Source organism: Triticum dicoccoides, chromosome 4B (assembly GCF_002162155.2).
Source record: "Triticum dicoccoides isolate Atlit2015 ecotype Zavitan chromosome 4B, WEW_v2.0, whole genome shotgun sequence".
Lineage (NCBI taxonomy): Eukaryota > Viridiplantae > Streptophyta > Magnoliopsida > Poales > Poaceae > Triticum > Triticum dicoccoides.
The window spans coordinates 594413003-594426479 of NC_041387.1; positions in this window are offsets into that span (position 1 = coordinate 594413003).

Here is a 13477-nt window from a genome sequence, read left to right on the forward strand (position 1 = left end):
GTGATATAGTGATCTCAACGTGGATTTCACATTTCATGGTATCCCTAGTAAGTTTTCCAATGCAAATTCAAATTTAAAATATGAACAATATAGCGGTGACAAAACTTTGTATGTATCAAGCATATGACCACACACACACGCACGCACACACAGAGACACACACGCACGAACACAACAACAATCCAATAAGTATAGTGCATCTATTTTTCCAACCCATGCATGTATGACACGAATTCAAAAATACTCCTTCTATTCCTAAATATTAGTCTTTTAGAGAGTTCAACAAGTGATTACATACGGAGCAAAATGAGTGAATCTAGACTCTAAAATATGTCTATATACATCCGTATGTGCCAGTCCATTTGAAGCCTCTAAAAAGACTAATATTTAGGAATGAAGGGAGTAAAATGTAAGACATACATGGTCCTCAGTTCAATATTTAAAATGAACATGAAACTGAAACATGAATATTAAGTCTAGTACTACAGTACATGCAAATGTTGTGTTTAGGCGGAGCTATGATTGTCGGGGGTCAACCCCTCGACCTTAGATAAAATTGTGGAGCTCTGTTTAGGGTGGTTTAGATTATATTTGTCCCCACCCTCCCAACCACCGATTGGTTGTGCACGCCCCACCCCTCCTCCCCGGGAGAATATCATGTGCCCCCATACCTTAGATGCTATATGCCGATACGAGTTGCTTGGAGCTTGTAGATCTGAGATATAGCAGCTCACATGATGTGTCTTAATTTTTTTGCAGGAAACCTTGATGAGTTTGAGAATTGCACACAATTTGTACAAAAACTACTTAGATGCCCTTTGATCCCATATCCAACAACCTCAAAGCTCGTATCACTGTAGCATCTAAGATGAAGGAGGACATCATATTCTCATGTATGTAAGAATATCATGTGCTACAACACCTTAGATGCTTTGGTGATACAAGCTCTTCGGAGGCGTTGGATTTGTGACCCAACACCTCCTCGGTGGTTCGAATGGTTTTTTGCAGAAAAGCCACAAAAGAGTTCGACCACTGCTTACAAGCACAAAGACTGCTCAGATGCCATTGGATCTCAGATCAAACGACCTCCAAGCTCGTATCACCGTAGCATCCAAGCCGCGATAGCACCTTATGTTTTCTCGCACGGGAGAGTATGAGGTGCTCCCGCACCGTAGATTCTATGGTGATACGAGTTCACTGAGATCTAACGGCCCACAGTAGGAGGTTTGAATGTTTTTGCAATATACGGCTGATAGAGTTTGGGAAATGCGCAGAAAGTACAAGTACTATGCATGTGCCATCTGATCACTGATCATACGACCTAGATGCTCATATCACCGTAGCGGGTAATTAAGCTATGGGGAGCACCTAATATGAGCACCGGGGAGCCGTTGGATCGAAGATGCAACGGCACACATGAGGCCTGAATGTTTTATTTGCAAAAAAACCTTTGGAGAGTTTGGAAATTGCGCATAATCACAAAGACTACTCCCAAGCCATTGGATCTCACTTCCAACGGTGTAAAAACTCATATCACGATAGTATCTAAGCTGCGGGGTGGATGTGATATTGTATGCCGCTATCATTCTTGTTCGTAAACTTGCAAAATACGTGTAACTCGTGTCGTTACTTGTCTAACCGCGCAAAGTGTTTGTTCAAAAAAAACCATCCTACACTGAAATATCAGAACAACACACGGGGGTCCCACTTGTCATTAATCAAATTTGGACCTAAAACTAACAAATCTGAAAGACGAGATTCGAACTGGCAACCTGGACTACAAAGCGTAAGTCGATAGCCTGAAAAAATGAACGGTTGTTCGCTTTGTCCCATAACTTGATTTTATACAGTACTTGCGTTGAGTAGAGTAGAGGGAGTGCCTCTTCAACACGTGCATGACCGTTGTCTCACTTACTGGTGGGTCCCAGGTCTGCGATCTCAATCTATCTTCTCTCCATCGTCTAACCTTTGCATGGGAACACACGAATAGCGGCGTTAGCTTGCCGTGGTGTTATTACAACTAAAAAAAGCAAGGAAAATAGAAGAATCACCTAGAACAAGAGACGTTGTGGCTGGTCGAGACAGAGCTAACCGTGCCACATTTGCATGATGAAGCTGTGTGGCTAGTGTGGTGCTTTCGACCGACTGGCTGGGTCCCGAGGTCGAACCATAGGTACTACGTCTGATACAGTATATTTTTACACGCACAGTTTTCCTCCATGTCGAGACGTGGCACACCCTACCGCGCGGTTTCCGGGTCCTCCCAGGTGGTGCACGCATATATTCTTCCTGACGTGGGACGCCCTACCGCACGTTTTCTGGGTCCTCCTTGGTTGTAGTGCCGAAGCAAGTAAATGAGTCATCAAATCACGAAAGACCACCTTTCCTGCCGAGTACATCAGTGAAGCACGGTGGCTAGCTAGTTGGGCTAGTTTGACCGATTAGCTAGGCCGCTGCCACATTTGTTTTTTCACCCCTTTTTTTATCTACTTGCCGGCAGGTAAATTTAAATATCTACCGCGGCGTTTCTCTGGTGTTTTGGTGCGGCAGGATTTTTAATTTTTTGATTGACGGGAGCAGGCGTGGCAGGATTTTTAATTTTTTGATTGACGGGAGCAGGCGCGGCAGCAATTAGTCATGATGACTCCGCCTGTAAAAACCCACTGCTCCCTGATGTGAGAAGTCGTCGACTGGTGTTTTACCGTGGTGAAAACCAAAAGATTCCCTGCTCCTCGGCTGGCTCTCTCCGCCTTCCCGTAGATTGCATTGCCTTTCAGCCGTTTCGCCCCCTTTGCTTCCTCTCCCCATTGCTTCTACCTGGTGCCATGGCGGCGCAGCAGATCACGGAGTCCGAGGTGAGGCGCCTGACACAAGAGCTCCATGCCAAGGATGCGGAGCTCAGGGCCAAGGACGTGGAGCTACGTGAGCTCAAGGAGGAGAGGAGTGCCATGCTCCTCCGTTATGTGCGGGAGTTCACAGAGCTTCAAAAGCGATAGGCGTCCACCACAAAGATGCTCGAGGCGTCGGCGGCGTTGCTACAGAAAGCGGGAGATATGATAGGCCGTCAGGGGATCCGACTGGAGCGCGAGCGGGCCAATCGTGACGAGGTCCAGGATCGCCTCAGCCACTTGGTGAACCAAGTTGCCACACACGTGTTGCGGCTACGCGATGCCTACCGTCGTGCCAGCGCAACGATGCCGGTCGTCGAGCTAAACCCGTTCGACCACCCGGCCGACTTCAACGAGTTGCGGCTTCCTGACCAGGTCTCCTTCTTAACATATATCTCCAAGAAGCTAAGCCGTCTCCGCGCAATGGTGGGGGCTGAGCTGGACAAGGAGGGGTTGCGGGCTGCCGTCGCCGTTGCCGGGCGAATCCTTTCAGGGCTCCGTCACTGGAATCCATTCGTGCCATTGGACGCCGTCTTTGACGAGCTGGCTCCCGTCGACCGGGAGCGGGCTCTGCGAGCGGTTGCACCCTGCATCACCAACGTCGTGCGCCTCGAGAAGGAGAGGGACTTCCGTGGTGTTTAGGCGCCCTCTGCATGGGCATGTCCATGTCTAGGCGCAACATGACCGTTGGATCAAACTCAGACGATGCAGATCAGTCACTTTAGCACAAAGCGTGTGGGTGTGTTTGGTTGCATTCTCATCTCAATATAGTTGTTTCCTCTTCGTGTATTTTTGTCAACCTACTAGTGTGGACTCATGCACCCTTCATGGTTCATGCACTCTACCAAACACCCAGAAGTGGGTCGAGAAGGGAACTTTTGCTCCCATCCCGTGCACCCTTCATACACCCTGTCTAACACTATAGGATGTGCTTCATATGGTTCATGTTTCATGGAGTACTATAGCACCGTACTCTCCGTGCATTGTGGACCTAGTTCTGTTAACATTGATCTCACCGTTCATTCTCGACCGGACAGTCGAAAAAGCGGTACTATGTTACATATAGGAGTAGTTGACATGCGCACAACATCATTTGTTATCGTCATATCTTACTACACTAGCAACAAGATTGTGTAGTACTGACGTATGAACCACTGAACATGCCTAGTAGTAGGAGCACTGTGTATGTTCAAGTGGCTGCCGTGTTCCGCACTCCTCCGTCGTAAGAGTGGAAACGCTTGTTGTAATCATTTTTTTCTTCAGAATGAAAAATAGTGGACACGCTCTACCATGCGGATCCTCCTCCAACCATGCACTAAATTACTCACTTTCGCCGACATGTGGGACAGCCAGCACCTGGGTCCACCAGCCATGCACTAAATTACTCCGTAGAAGAGTGACGGTAGACTACCCCGATCGAACCGCTGCAGTAATGCCCAATGAGCCGTCAAATCACAAAACCCCCTCCTTTCCAGCAGTAAGTTGGACGGACGAAGCAACCATCATTTCACTCTTCTCTCTCAGCTTCCTCTCTTGAAGAAAACCCCCACTCGCTTCGCTTCTCCCTCATCTCGTTCCTCCTTTCACTCTTCTCTCTCAGCTTCCTCTCTTGGATGGACGCCGGAGCACCGGCCGACGTGATGTCTACGGCTCTGGTCAAAACCGTCGAGGCTCATGGTACGAAGAAGCGCAAGCACCCCGCCGAGACTACCGCAGACAAGCTCAAAGCCATCGCCCTGTCCAAGCCCCCCCTCTCCGGGATCCCTCATTAAGCAAGTCTAGGTAATGTCTCTTGTTGACGATCTTTTTCTCGATCTTGATCGTGTTTTTTCATCTAACACGCAGTACTAGTACTGGTAGTACTCCCTCCGTCCGAAAATACTTGTCATCAAAATGGATAAAACGAGATGTATCTAGAACTAAAATATGACTAGATATATCCCCTTTTATCCATTTTGATGACAAGTATTTCTGGACGGAGGGAGTACAACTTTCTGGGTGATCTTGCATGTGATTTTAGTGTGCCAAGTGACGGTTCTAAATTGCTCTTTTGACCAAAATATGTGAGAGGTTGACACTGATTTCTTATAGATTACTTTCAACTACTCCTCTGTCCCAAATTTCTTGTCTTAGATTTGTCTAGATATGGATGTATCTAATACTAAAATGTGACTTGATACATCTATATCTAGACAAATCTAAGACAAGAATTTTGGGACGGAGGGAGTAATATTAAATAACCTTTTAAGAGGGTATATTTGCCTCGGTAACTTGTGTTATGGATATTGCATGTAATCCCTCTGCTCTCATGCCTTTGAAGACATGTTCTAGTGTCTTTGTTCACTCATTTCTGTGCGTATATGTAGTCATATATGGAGTATAATATCGAAAATCATCTTATATTTTTGAACGGAGGTAGTAATAAAATATGGTTTCTGTTTGAATTAGAACCAGGTCTGCGGTGGAGATGAAGTTCTCAAAGTCATGCCGTGTGAACTGGAAGACCTGATGATGAGTTCTACTGTTGAACTATCCAGCTGCTGTATCCTTGTCGCCACGTATCCTGAACTAGTGTTTTCCTGTAGTATTATTGTCAGGCATGTTCTCGAGCCTGTACTTGACCACAACAATTTCCTGGCTGTGCCTTCGATTACGAAGGGTGTGGTTCTTGTAAAGCTTCCCAACAAATCTGATGCGGCTTGTCTTCATCATCATGTTTATGAGTGGAAAGACCACTCTGTTAGGTTCTCCAAGGTTGACAAGATGGTGATGGTGCATGTAGACATCTCACACAAAGTCCATGGCCTAGTCAATTATGCGGGGTTCATCCCGTAGGTCGGTGGCAAGAAATAGTCTGCAGAGTTTAGTTAGTGCAACTTTGCTTGTTTGTAGTAAGTACTATTGTTCAGTACTTGATTTGTGTTTGTGAACCCTGTATTGTTTATTAGTACTGCCGCTTTTGGTGTGTGGTCAATCCTGAGAATGGTCTATGTTAATGTCTGTCCACTCAATTCAGTCTGTACATTTTGAAGTATCTAGATCATATTTTTTGTGAGGACAGTTTATCAATTATGGTTACACTCCAATATTTGTATGCATTGCAGGGTTTATCGCACCCACCAGGATTTCCAGTCCCATGGATGTTCGGTCCATACGATTTGTCACGACATTTGGACTGTCCTACTTGTGGGAGTAGGCAGGGCCCCTGCATGCCACACGTAGTTGGACGATCAATCTTCTGTTTAGTACTTCAACATAGTGATTTCCTGGTAAGGATTCACTCGTGTCACATCAAGTAAATCTTATTGATTTACTATCTAAATCTTATTGATTTAATGTCATGTTTTCTTTCTTTTCCTGCAATTTTACGATGCAGGTTTTGCCATGTGACATTCATCACAGAATAAACCTTTTGGTTTGCTCTATGATGGCTATTTTTGCAGGTTTCGCTTCTTATGTCGTGTCAGTAACGAAGGCACTGTCCATCACTTATATTACTGGAAAAAATTGGATTAGTCTGTTGTCTGAGTACAAGCTGAATCCCTATGATGAACTGCAGTGTGGTTTAACAAAAACGCCACAATTAGTCATTCTCGCTTTTAAAAGAAATGAAGAAAAAAACTGGATCACGGTCACGGATCCTAGTCAAGTTAGAAAGCTGATCATAGCAGACCAGACACGATCGCCGTTGTCTCGCACAGATCGAGCACCGGCAGTTGCTCTAGCATTGACAGCGGCAGCAGCTCAGCCTGATCCAGCTGAGGATTGGGCACCGACCGCGTCAGCGGATCGGTCTAATCTACCGGAGGATTGGGCATCGACACCGGGACCAGCTCTCCAAGGAGCACCATCTCCGGCAGCAGCAGCGGCTTCGGCACCTGCACCAACACTTCCACTTGCATTTGGTCCGGCCCGTGCAGTTGCACCGGCAATAGACTGGGCTGCAGTTCGCACTTCATATACCAAAGTCCTTACAAAAACCGACATGTCCACCTTCTTGGTAAGCATTGGCCGCCCAAGTGCTTCGTTCTTTTTTCTTTCCATGTTGTTTCACATGATTCACTGTGTTGATCTAACTGTTTGGGTATGTCTTGTTGTTTGCAAACACTGAATTTCTAGAGCAACGAGGGAGCCGTTCAACTATCCGGGCGACCGCAGCCAAGTTTCTCTTACCAGGCGCAGCCTTGGTGTGAATTAACCTGCTCAATATACCGTAAGTACAAAGGATGGTCGCACGATGATTGATGCTAAAGGATGGTCAAGGTTCAAATCTAAATCATATCTTGTGGTAGGGGATGATGTCAAAATCGAACTTTTTCGACAAGGAGAACTGGTCCAAATCAACTTTGAAATTCTTCAGTAGTAGCACGCAACTGCCGAACTGATCTATCCTCCGAGAGACTTTGATGTAATAATCTGGCATGGTGAAACAAGTGTCATGTGTGTATAAGTAGTACGACAGTATTATTTATCACATGGTATATCGTTGATAGAATTGCAACTCTGATTGCTGGTTAGGAACTGTCGCTTGATTTCATTCCAATAGCTGTCGTGCTTTATCCAATTTTGTGTATTCGCCTTGTGACAGCATCTAAAACCAGCGCAGTACTGATCGCTTGCAATATGAAAAGCGCTGAGGTAGAACACATGGGCCCCCAAACATGCAGGGTCGGCTTGTGGCCCAAAGTCCAGAATCGTGAGCCTATCTGAGTATTATATTCTCAGCTGAACCCCCATAAAAAGGCTGAACCCCCATAATGCCCGTGCATTGCAGAGGGAGTATATTTCTCGGCAAGGTGAGCCTGTGATATAAAAGATTTGTATATTTCTTTACAGAGGGAGTATCTCTCTGTCAAAAAAAATATTTATGTGTAACTAGTTACTCCTATCTTTCAACTTCCTTTCGCTGATATGTGGGGCAACCGACAACGGGGTCCACATGCCATATGCACAAATTAGAGTGCACAACTTCATGGTAGACACACCCCGGTCGTAGCGCCGCAGTAATGCCCAATGAGCCGTCAAATCAAACCCCCCCCCTTCCAGCTTTAGCAGTAAGCTGTACGGACGAAGCGGCAATATTTCACTGGGCCTGAATCCCCTTCTCCCTCATCTGCTTGTTTAGAGAAAACCCCCGCTCGGCGATTGCATAGGGTTTTCTCATGGAGAACCAGGTATGAATTCTTCATCCATCCCCGATAAATCCAAGTCCCTTGGTCGCAGGTAATCCTTGGATGGCAGCCGCCGCCGTTGATGCATTTTTCTTCGTACTGAATCTAGTGTGTTTCAGTTGCAGTGCCCAAAGTGCAACTACCCTACAGATTTCTGCGCCCTCGGCGAGACACCACACTTGTTCCTTCTCATCCTACCACAACATTTTGAAACGTGCATAGTATGTTCCTAGAATCCTCTTCTCTATCCGGGAGGGTGGTTTTTTTTAACATGTTGTGTTCTCATATTATTTTTCCTGTAGTGTATTATTTGCTCTACCAGAACACATGTACTCAAGATGCTCGGCCTTGCCATAACTGAATACACTAGTTTAATGGTCACAGTGAAGACAATGCATGGATATTACTTCCGAGTTGGGTTCATGAACCAAGAAGATCGCTGCTTTTTTTATGGCCGAACTTGGATAAACTTTCTCAAGTGTTACGGACTGAAAGTTGGCGCATGAATGTTGATGGAAATAGCAGAACCTGGTCTCATCTTCACTGCGATCTTCCACCCCGACGTCGTTCCAATTGTTCATCCATGTTAGTTTTGTAACTGGTTCTTGCTTGTTGCCTCGATTACTTCTTAATCCACCTATTCTATCTAACTAATCACAATTTAACTTTAGAAGTAGCAACTAATCTCTCACGAAGATGCTACTTCTAACTAATATTTTCTTATAATTGGTGGCACGTGTAGGTTTTTTTAGAGTTAAGCAGTCTGCTCGTTTGTTACTATGTAATAACTCGGCTGTTACTAATGGCTCTGAAGTTGACTGGATCGACATCCACAAGTTCCTACACTTTATTGATTGTCTTGAGGTCCTTGTGGGGCGTTTTAATGGTGGAAGGCCACGTGGGATATGTGTGCCACTGCTGCATTCATTGAACAGGTCCAACTGTGTCGAGAAACTTATGGTACGAGCTATTTTCTGTTATATATGTTGTTCATAAACTATTGCTTATACACAGTTTTACAGCTGTGATCTTCTTGAAATAGGAACTGCCGAGTTCTATTGTTCCTATACAGATGCCTGACCATGGTCGGGTCAGACTTGCGCTTGGTCACAACATGATGTTTATGTCGACCTACTCAATTCCCCTTGGAGGTGAAAAGATACTTATTTGTGGGTGGTCCCAAATAATGAAGGTCCGTCCATCTTGGAGAATAGGACAGAAGATTATGTTCATGCTTTTCCATGGCTCTAAAGCGAATATCCTGTTTATTGACCATGTTGCAGATGAAGCCGCTTTCAGAAGGTTGTGGATGCGCGGGGTGGTGCCTGGGCCTTGTCCTGGGGCTTGGCGGCCTCACCCTTGGTTAACTGTAGGCAAATTAGCACTGTTCGAGGCGTGCTTTGTACGGTTGAACCTGTATAAGTACTCATACTGCTTCGGCTTTGGTTGTAAAGTGCCCCTGCTGGTTTCAGTTAAGGTTGTTAAGTGTGACGCCCTCGATTCAATCGTACACTAATCATACACGCAAATGTGTACGATCAAGATCAAGGACTCACGGGAAGATATCACAACACAACTCTAGACACAAATTAAAATAATACAAGCTTTATATTACAAGCCAGGGGCCTCGAGGACTCGAATACATAAGCTCGAATACACAAGAGTCAGCGGAAGCAACATTATCTGAGTACAGACATGAGTTAAACAAATTTGCCTTAAGAAGGCTAGCACAAAAGCAACACGATCAAAAAGGCAAGGCCTCCTGCCTGGGAGCCTCCTAACTACTCCTGATCATCGGCGGTCTCCGTCACGTGGTAGTAGGCACCCTCAGGGTAGTAGAAGTCGTCAAAGGTGGCATCTGGCTCCTGGACTCCACCATCTGGTTGCAACAACCAGAAGGAAGAAAGAAGGGGGGGAAAGGGGTAGCAAAGCAACCGTGAGTACTCATCCAAAGTACTCGCAAGCAAGGATCTACACTACATATGCAACATTATCAATGAAATGGGATGTATCTATGGACTGGGCTGTAGAAATGCCAGAATAGAGAGAAGGCCTAGTCCTATCAAAGACTAGCATCTTCTGGAAACCACCATCTTGCAGCAAACAAGAGGGAGTAGAGTAGCATAAAGTAAAGTAGTAGTAGTGTTATCAACCTCGGCAAGAGATCCTTTCTCGACTCCCTGCGAGAAAGCAATCCCAGAGCCATACTATCCAATTGTCATCACAATCCAACTCTCATCACCATCCAATTCTCATCACAAGTATCCAGTTCTAGTTGTATCGATCGGGAAACAACTCCAAGTGTCCGTTACCGTAGGACAGACTATCGATAGATGTTTTCTTCCCTGCAGGGGTGCACCAACTTACCCACCATGCTTGATTAACTCCGGCCGGACACACTTTCCTGGGTCATGCCCGGCCTCGGCCAAACAATACGCCGCAACCCGACCTAAGCTTAATAGAGAGGTCAGCACGCCGAACTAAACCTATGCCCCCAGGGGTCATGGGCCATCTCCCCGGGAACTCCTGCATGTTGCGTGGGCGGCCGGTGAGCAGACCTAGCCTCCCTTATACAAGCGAAGGCATAACCAGTCTGACTCGGCGCGCGCCGCTCAGTCGCTGACATCTATTAAGCTTCGGCTGATGCATACAACGCAGAATGCCCATACTATGCCCACGTGATGGTTAGTGCTATCAGGCCAGAGGCCCCTCGGATCAAATATCCAAACCGTTAATGTGTTGGTAGTGCGGTCACGAGCAGAGACTCACGAAAGATGTGACCCTGTCGCCCCGTCTCGAGGACTTGCTGCAAGGGCTAAGAATGCCCGGCCATGCCTCGTATTCAACTCTCGGGTACCCTCCAGGTCAACCCGTCTCCACATCACTCGCAATTATGCTCGCGCGGGTACCCCTCAGGGTCGACCCGTCCTTAGTAACATGATTCAGTGTAAAGTCATAGTAATCATAGTAACTGTGTGTCTAAACATCAAGGGGAAACCCGAGGAATCACCCCCGGTGAGTTCCACTCGATGTAATCATCAAGGTGAACGTAAGAGGAATCACCCCCGGGGTTCACACTTGAGGGGTTGCATGACAGAGTCCTATCCGAAGTGGTTAAGATGGAATCACCCTCGATGACCACGACTGAATAACTACACTACAGGGTTAACATCAGAAGTGATGTAGAGGTCTCACCCTCGTCACTTGATAGTAACCCAGCAGTGTCGAGCAACTAAGGGGAAAGTGATGTGCGGTGCCGGGGCCTGGTCTTCGATCCCGTTGATCGGGTCTTCAATGATGAAGCAGGGGCAACAAGGACAAGGTGGGGGTCACTGATGGATCACTAACCAACCTATACTAAGCAGTTTAGGATAAGCAGGTTAGGTAACAATAAGCAGGTTACAAAAGCAGGCTATGCATTAGAATAGGAGCGAACAATAACAATAGCAAAATCTAATGCAATCATGAGATAAAGGAATGGGCGATATCGGGATGATCAAAGGGGGGGCTTGCCTGGTTGTTCTGGCAAGAAAGAGGGGTCGCCGGTGACGTAGTCGATCACAGGGGCATCAGCATCGTCACGGGGTCTACCGAAGAGAAGAAGGGGGAGAAACAGTAAATATATAGCAAGAAAGTGCATAACAGGACAACAGGTAGAGCTAGATGTGTTCTTAGGCGGTGCTACACGATGCCGGTGAAGGGGGAAGTCAACCGGGAATGTTTTCCCGGTTCCGGACCTATGTCAGACAGATGACCGGAGGGGAAATGTTCCATGTTCAGATAGTTAGAGGCATCTGATAGGTAAACGGACCGTGTATCCGGATTCACTGGATTTTTCTGAGCAACTTTCATGTAGAAAACATTTTCATCGGAGTTACGGTTTATTTTCTATGAATTTTCAAAGATTAAACAGTTTTCTGGAATTACTTAAATTAACAGAAAAGGAATATGACATCAGCATGACATATGTGTGACGTCAGCAGTCAACAGTCCGGTTGACTAGTCAAACCGACATGGGGGACCCACCTTTCATAGACAGTGGGTTAAACAGAGTTCAAACTAATCTAAATTTAGTTAGTAAAGCTACTGGGCCCACCTATCAACGTCTAGTTAAGCTAATTAATTTATTATAAAATCCTTTAGCTAATTAGTGGTGGTGGGGCCCATTTGTCAGCAGCTGGGCTAGTCCAGTCAGTAGAGCTGACCGGTCAACAGGCCGGCCGTGCCCCTGGGGCCCACGGGTCAGTGACCTAGGTGGTGGCCCGGGGGTGGCCCACACGACACCAGCTCAGTGGAGCTGCCGGAGTGGCTCCGGCGAGCTCGTGCGCAGCAGCAGAACGCCGACGAGGTCAGAAATCGCCTACGGTTCACCATTTCGCGTGCCACGACTTGCGTTCGAAAGCTAGGAGGGAGCCGCGTCGAGTGGTGCTGCTAGACTATGCCGGGGATGCCGGAAACGTCACCGGCGTCGAGCTTGGCGGCGGTGGCTTTCGGGCGTGCTCGCGCTCGTCGCTTCAGGGCACGGCAAGGACCGTGGAAGGTGGCGTTGGACTGCTGGGAGCGTGCTGAGCACGATGTCGTGCTCGTCCGAGCTGGACGGAGAGTGTGGACACGGCGATGAGTACGGCGGCAGAGGCGCGCTACGGCCAGGACGGTAGCTACGGCTAGGGGCACGGTGAGGCAAGGAAGGAGAAGGGAGAGGACAGAGTGGAGCTCACCGAGCGGTCAAGAAAGACCCTTGGTGGCTTAGGAGCAGCAGAGCTCGCTGGGAAGGAAGGGGATTGCCGACGGCCGTCGAGGAAGAAGACGATGCGTGTGGCGACAGTGGAGCTCCCCCGCTCTGATCCAAGGGCGTAGGCGACGTAGGTGAAGGCACCGACACTACTGGACATGCGCAAACGGCGCGGGGTGGCGGGCGGACGCGCCTATGGCGAGGACTAGGCGACGGCGTCGTCGGCCCTTCTCCAAATCCACGGAGAGGGAGAGGGGGAGAAATGGATGAGGGCCCCAGGGGGAGTGGGGTGGTGCAAGTGGAGGCGGGGATCGAGGAGGCGAGGAGGCCTAGGCCTTATCCCCTCGCTCGGGCGTCGCCGGCGAGGCGGGTCTGGCAGGGACGGCGCTTGTAGCGACTTGGGTCGTGGAACAGTGCGAGAGGGGAAACGACCGGGGAGGGGGAATGGGCTGCCACATGTAGTGGGCCGGCCGAGGTGGGTGTAGTCCAGGGAGGGGGGGTTGCTCTCTCTTTCAAGACGCCTGCAAATCTTGAAAGTAATATGAAATGGGTTGTAAATAAAAAAACATATGACAAATTGGCAATTACTTTATAATTTCTGATTTTTTTTACATTTTTAGATTCCTATTTCACTGGGCATTAACCTAATTTAAATATATCTTCAAAGTACTTTAAATCTGGCTCGA